The sequence below is a fragment of the Bubalus bubalis genome, chromosome 12, assembly GCF_019923935.1.
Source record: "Bubalus bubalis isolate 160015118507 breed Murrah chromosome 12, NDDB_SH_1, whole genome shotgun sequence".
Taxonomy (NCBI): Eukaryota; Metazoa; Chordata; class Mammalia; order Artiodactyla; family Bovidae; genus Bubalus; species Bubalus bubalis.
Window position 1 is genome coordinate 65,211,167 of NC_059168.1, and position 7,732 is coordinate 65,218,898.

Consider the following 7,732-nt stretch of genomic DNA (forward strand, 5'->3'; position numbering starts at 1 on the left):
AACTTTCTTATAGTCCAACTCTTACATCCATACATGACCACTGGAAAAACCATAGCCTTGACTAGACGGACCTTTGTTGGAAAAGTAAAGGCTCTGCTTTTTAATACGCTGTCTACGTTGGTCATAACTTTCCTTCCAAGGAGTAAGCGTCTTTTAATTTCATGGCTGCAATCACCATCTGCAGTAATTTTGGAGCCCAAAAAAATAGAGTCTGCTACTGTTTCCACTGTTTCCCCATCTATTTGCCATGAAGTGATGGGACCGGATGCCATGATCTTCGTTTTCTGAATGTTGAGCTTTAAGCCAACTTTTTCACTCTCCTCTTTCACTTTCACCAAGAGGCTCTTTAGTTCTTCTACACTTTCTGCCACAAGGGTGGTGTCATCTGCATATCTGAGGTTATTGATATTTCTCCCAGCAATCTTGATTCCAGCTTGTGCTTCTTTCAACCCAGCATTTCTCATGATGTACTCTGTTAAGTCGCTTCAGTCATGTCCAACTCTGTGCGACCCCATAGACGGCAGCCCATCAGGCTCCCCCATCCCTGGGATTCTCCAGGCAAGAACACTGGAGTGGGTTGCCATTTCCTTCTCCAGTGCATGAAAGTGAAAAATGAAAGTGAAGTCGCTCAATCGTGTCTGACTCTTTGCGACCCCATGGACTGCAGCCTACCAGGCTCCTCCATCCATGGGATTTTCCAGGCAAGAGTACTGGAGTGGGGTGCCATCGCCTTCTCCGCATAGAAGTGAAATAAGCAGGGTGACAATATACAGCCTTAACGTACTCCTTTTCCTATTTGGAACCAGTCTGTTGTTCCATGTCCAGTTCTAACTGTTGCTTCCTGATCTGCATATAGGTTTCTCAAGAGGCAGGCCAGGGGATTTGGTATTCCCATCTCCTTCAGAATTTTCCATAGTTTATTGTGATCCACACAGTCAAAGCTTTGGCATAGTCAATAAAGCAGAAATAGATGTTTTTATGGAACTCTCTTGCTTTTTTGATGATCCAGCAGATGTTGGAAATTTCATCTCTGGTTCCTCTGCCCTTTCTAAAGCCAGCTTGAACATCTGGAAGTTCCTGGTTCACATATTGCTGAAGCCTGGCTTGGAGAATTTTGAGCATTACTTTACTAGCGTGTGAGATGAATGTGCAATTGTGCAGTAGTTTGAATATTTTTTGGCACTGCCTTTCTTTAGGATTGGAATGAAAACTGACCTTTTCCAGTCCTGTGGCTTGTGCTGAGTTTTCCAAATTTGCTGACATGTTGAGTGCAGCACTTTCACAACATCATCTTTTAGGATTTGAAATAGCTCAACTGGAATTCCATCACCTCCACTAGCTTCGTTCATAATGATGCTTCCTAAGGCCCACTTGACTTCACATTCCAGGATGTCTGGTTCTAGGTGAGTGGGAGTGTTTCTTATAAACAATGTGTATATTTAATGTTTGGAGTCTTATCTTTTTTTTCCTAAAAAGATTTGAGGATGAAAAAAGAAAAGAAAAAATTGAGGATGATCACTTCAAATGATCACTTTGAATCAAGGAAACAGAATATATCAGGTTCGACTAATTTGGGTTGCTTTTGCTTGGAAACTGTATTTGACCTGAGATGTATCTAAACTTATACACATGTTAATAAGCAGTATTAAACTATGGTTCAACTGAATAATTAAGGAGGCAACTTTTGACCCATACATGTGTGCTCAGTCATGTCTGACTCTTTGCAATCCCATGGACTGTAGCCCACCAGATTCCTCCATCCATGGAATTTTCCAGCAAGAATACTGGAGTGGGTTGCTGTTTCCTACTCCAGGGGATCTTCCCTCTGACTCAGGGATGGGACCTTTATTACCTGCATCTCCTAAAGTAGCAGGTGGATTCTTTACCACTGCACCACCTGGGAAGTCCTGATTTTTCAGCTAAGTTTCAATAAACATGACTAAAGAAATCTGATCAACATGCTAAAAGATGTTTTAACTGCCAAAGATTGCTTGGCAGGGGATGTGAGATGTATAACTACAAAATTATTGTTCATATCATTGATGTATATTGTGGTATATTTCATATTTTATGAGTCTGCATAGAACATATGTTATCCTTGTACATATGTGCTCAGTTGCTTCAGTCATGTCCAATTCTTTGTGACCCATGGACTGTAGCCCGCCAGGCACCTCTGTCCATGGGATTCTCCAGGCAAGAGTACTGGAGTGGGTTGCATTCCCTCCTGCATGGGATCTTCCCAGCCCAAGGATCAAACCTGTGTCAACTGCATTTCTTGCATTGTAGGCAAATTCTTTACCACTGAACCACCAGGGAACCTCCACATTATCCTTAAAGTGAGCCAATAAATATTCTGCATGTGAGGATAACTGTAATATATGTTGGTAGTGTAGGGGGCAGTGCTAAGGTATCTATATCATGTGTGTGATTCCAATGTGGACCAGTAATCTTTGTCCTGTTAACTGGCTGTACCCTGACATTCATCACCGTCTCTCAACTTTGCACTGTTATTTTTAATGGGTTCCTAGTAAAAGAGTGTGGATAAATTGGTATAAGTGAATCCCCGCAATGGGAAAATGAAAGATATTCTCCAAAAACATTTCATAAGCAAATTCTACCTGATGTGAAACTAAGAATAGCAAATTGGTTCTTATTCTTCAAATTGCAGAGTGATAAAGATGGACTGTTCTCATAGTTCCTCATCAGCCTCAACGTCTTTGCCACCTACCTCTTCAGTCAGATTCTTTTTGGTCAACAGTACTCACCTTTCCCTAACCTGGAGCCCATGATGATGAAGGATGTGTACTGAACCATACTGATGATGCTTCTGATTTGTTGATTATCGAACACAGTATCCAGCTGTACTCCTGCAGATGTCATTGACAGAGGACACAATGATAGTGTATTCTCTGAAGATTTATAACGTGGTTCTGGCAGCACTGAACTCCTTCTGTGCCAGATGTTACCCAGAAACTCTGCTGCCCATACCACATCCAGTCTAAACTCTTCCATCTTGATTTTTCTAGCTAATTACAGACCTCCCCAAATTGCCAGTTCTCCTTCTAATTTGTCGTAAGTTCCCAAGAGCACCAATTTTTCTACTTTCAACTTTTTATCACATCAGGTCACCTTAGTCTTTGAAAAATCTGTATTGTTAAGTGTAGTGATTACTAAATAATAGTTCCTGGAGCAGCTGCATCAAAACCAACTGGGACACTGGTTCAAAATATAGATGCCTATCTCAGTTCCCTTCCCCAGGACTTACTCAATCCAAATATCCAGAGAGAGAGTGCTCACCCAAAAGCAGCCCTGTTTAGGAACTTCTGCTTTAGGGAGACATCCAGCAATACACTTTATAGCCGTAATTGAGCAGGATAGCAATTTACTCATGCCTCTAACAATAGTAAATAGAAGTACAAGCTGTTTTCCTTGGGTAATCTAGAGACACTCACATGGACTCACTTCACAGTCACTCTTATTCTCTACTTCCAACTTAAAGCAACATTTGTTTCATGGGGGCAAATAAGATTCCAACACAAATAGGACCTTACAGGTAAAACTTCACTAAAAACAGACAGATGTCAAAGACCCATCATTCAGAAGCCAGCCTTGTCTGGGAAAAACCACCATAAAGACCATCTGATGTTTTATTAGCAGCACTTTGCTCAGGCTCTAGTTAAAAAACAGTTCTTTGCAGCAACTCAGGTTTAGCTATCCCCAGGGCTCTGGCTCAAAACAAAGTTTGACATTATTTTTTTTTTAAGCCAAAGGGGCCCTCCTAGCGTAGAAGTATCAGACAAGACACCTGGTCAGGAGCACTGGAACTCATTTATTTTTCACTGAACAAGTTATTACCTTCTTCCTTTTGTGCCCAAATTGCTGTCCCCAGATGCCATTCCCAAGGGCAGCCTCTACCATCATAAGCCTCCACTCCTGGAATCAATAGGTTCATGTGCCAAGAAGCCTGAGGAGAAACATGGTTTGATATCCTGGGGGGCAATTTCTCTCCTTGGGGAAGGGTGGGCTTCCTTTGCCCTGCCTTGTCTCTCATTAGTGTGCCCAGCTAGGTCTCTTTACTGTTCTGTTTAACTGCATCCTCTCCATTATTGATCGTGTTGTGTGTAATGTTACACTTGCTGAGGAAAATGATGATTATGCTGCAAAGAGAGGGAAGTAGATGGGATCTGGTGTCTATACAGTAGAGCAATGCTCTGCAGGCTGCCTGAAATAAATGAATCAGAGATGTATTCTAGATAAATGCGATAGGAACAAAACAAGTTCCATTGTAAGCCAGGACCATTCCAAAGTAGTTGCTTTATGTTTTGGCCCAAAGGATTTAACATGAGAGTACTTTTGTAATCTCCAGGTTGATACTCTGTAATTTTGACATGGAACCATGTGCCTGCATCACCTTTTGCATTTTCAGTCCTTCTAATTACTACTTTACTTGGTAAAGGCTAAAGTTAAGGTTTTGGTACATTCTTGCTTTGTTCTTTATACTGAAAAGTACATGGGATTGTAATCTTTTGTAATTCATGACTGTTTCTTCTAAAAGCTGATAATTGTTCCAATTATCTTTTACTATATTCTACTACTTCTACTGTGCTTCCTAGGTGGCGCTAGTGGTAAAGAACCCATTCCAGGGGACATAAGAGATGCAGGCTTGATCCCTGGGTTGGGAAGATCTTCTGGAGGAGGGCATGGCAACACACTCCAGTATTCTTCTCTGGAGAATGTGACAGAGAGAGAAGCCTGGCAAGCTACAGCCCATAGGGTTACAAAGAGTCAGACATGACCAAAGCAACTTAGCACGCATACACTACTCCTACTATTACCAACACCTCCTTGCTCAGCATTCTTTTCATATTTGACTCAATTAGTCATGTTAACAAAGGAATTCATTTACTTCTTAGGTAAGTTGTTGGGTTGAAGATGGGAGAATTATTGAATCAGTTGGATTCCAATAAGAAGACAGAAACCACATAATCATTTGAATAAGGAAAGCTTAATGAAAAAGATAATTAACTGTAAGAGGAGACTATCTACTAGCAATAAGGTAAGATTTACCAAAAAAGCAGGTATGAGGAGCAGCTGCTACCTCTAGGGCTAAGCCAAGATACCCAATGAAGCCCTTCCTTCTTCACAGACTTAGAGTCGGTCCCCCTTGGAGAATGTGTCATCCCCACCCACTGCCTGGTGGAGAAGTTTTGCTGCACTAGTGGGACTCAATGCAAAGCTGCCCTCTTGGGTGCTGGGAGAAGCTAGTTACACAAGAGCAACACTGATGAAACTTGCTGGTACTGAGCACCTATAGAGCCCTGTGAGCGCCTGTCCATCTTACAATGCAGGAATAAGTAGAGAACACACAGACCAGGAAGCCCTTTCAAGTGTCCCTGCAGCGCCCTCTGCTATTCTAACATTATGCAAGCTTGCAAAGGAGAAATGTTCTATTATCAAAGGCAGGAAAATGAAGGGTGGATTCGAAGCTGAGAGACAATAATCTAATAACTTTCAGTCTTTCCCTTTGGCTACTCAGCTTCTATATGTACCCTTCTGCATGCAACTAAACTTCTTTACAGCAATAAAGCAAACCTGTGTTTCTACCTAACAATATACAGGAATCCTTTATACCAGTGAAATTATTACCCTTTCCCCCAAATGAAGCAACACGTAGTTTCCACAGTCATTTTGCCCATCACTACTTATATTAATTACTCCTCAAATCCAGTCATAGTTCTTCTGAATATTCTGTTACATCAGGGCCAAATTATTGACAAGTGACATAATCATCAAGAACAGGGAGCCCTAATGTGTTGTAAAGATATCTCTTCCAACCTGTACATCTTTGCTACATAATATTTTCATGCCATCAGTCTTCTTCCTCCCAAGCACTAATCTTGTTTCTCTGACCAGTCTGAGGTGACTTGATGCAGAGATGTCCACCTCCTCCTATGCTTCTTCTGCCCCTTCCTATCCTCATTATTGCTGGGTCTGAGTGGCCAACCGCTCCTAGATACTGTCTCAGGATGCCCATGTGGTGGGACATGGATATTCTGGGACATGGACAACAGAGAAAATCATAGAAGTAATTGTTATGTTTCATTTGGGTCAATAAGTTCCATCTCCTTTCCAAATAGGGGACTGGTCAAATTGTATATAACTCATGTCCCTCCCATCTCAGCCTTGTTAATAAATCCTAAGACATCCTGGAATGTGAAGTCAAGTAGGCCTTAGAAAGCATCACTATGAACAAAGCTAGTGGAGATGATGGAATTCCAGTTGAGCTATTCCAAATCCTGAAAGATGATGCTGTGAAAGTGCAGCACTCAATACGCCACCAAATTTGGAAAACTCAGCAGTGGCCACAGGACTGGGAAAGGGCAGTTTTCATTCCAATCCCAAAGAAAGGCAATGCCAAAGAATGCTCAAACTACTGCACAATTGCACTCATCTCACACGCTAGTAAAGTAATGCTCAAAATTCTCCAAGCCAGGCTTCAGCAATACGTGAACCATGAACTTCCAAATGTTCAAGCTGGTTTTAGAAAAGGCAGAGGAACCAGAGATCAAATTTCCAACATCTGCTTGATCATCAAAAAAGCAAGAGAGTTTCAGAAAAACATCTATTTCTGCTTTATTGACTATGCCAAAGCCTTTGACTGTGTGGATCACAATAAACTGTGGAAAATTCTGAAAGAGATGGGAATACCACACCACCTGATCTGCCTTTTGAGAAATTTGTATGCAGGTCAGGAAGCAACAGTTAGAACTGGACATGGAACAACAGACTGGTTCCAAATAGGAAAAGGAGTACGTCAAGGCTGTATATTGTCACCCTGCTTATTTAACTTATATGCAGAGTACAACATGAGAAACGCTGGGCTGGAAGAAGCACAAGCTGCAATCAAGATTGCCGGGAGAAAAATCAATAACCTCAGATATGCAGATGACACCACCCTTATGGCAGAAAGTGAAGAGGAACTAAAAAACCTCCTGATGAAAGTGAAAGTGGAGAGTGAAAAAGTTGGCTTAAAGCTCAACATTCAGAAAACGAAGATCATGGCATCTGGTCCCATCACTTCATGGGAAATAGATAGGGAAACAGTGGAAATAGTGTCAGACTTTACTTTTTTGGGCTCCAAAATCACTGCAGATGGTGATTGCAGCCATGAAATTAAAAGACGCTTACTCCTTGGAAGGAAAGTTATGACCAACCTAGATAGCATATTCAAAAGCAGAGACATTACTTTGCCAACAAAGGTCCATCTAGTCAAGGCTATGGTTTTTCCTGTGGTCATGTATGGATGTGAAATTTGGACTGTGAAGAAGGCTGAACGCCGAAAAATTGATGCTTTTGAACTGTGGTGTTGGAGAAGACTCTTGAGAGTCCCTTGGACTGCAAGGAGATCCAACCAGTCCATCCTAAAGGAGATCAGCCCTGGGATTTCTTTGGAAGGAATGATGCTAAAGCTGAAACTCCAGTACTTTGGCCACCTTATGCGAAGAGTTGACTCATTGGAAAAGACTCTGATGCTGGGAGGGATTGGGGGCAGGAGGAGAAGGGGACGACAGAGGATGAGATGGCTGGATGGCATCACTGACTTGATGGATGTGAGTCTGGGTGAACTCCAGGAGTTGGTGATGGACAGGGAGGCCTGGCATGCTGTGATTCATGAGGTCGCAAAGAGTCGGACACGACTGAGCGACTGAACTGAACTGAAGTGACCTGAATT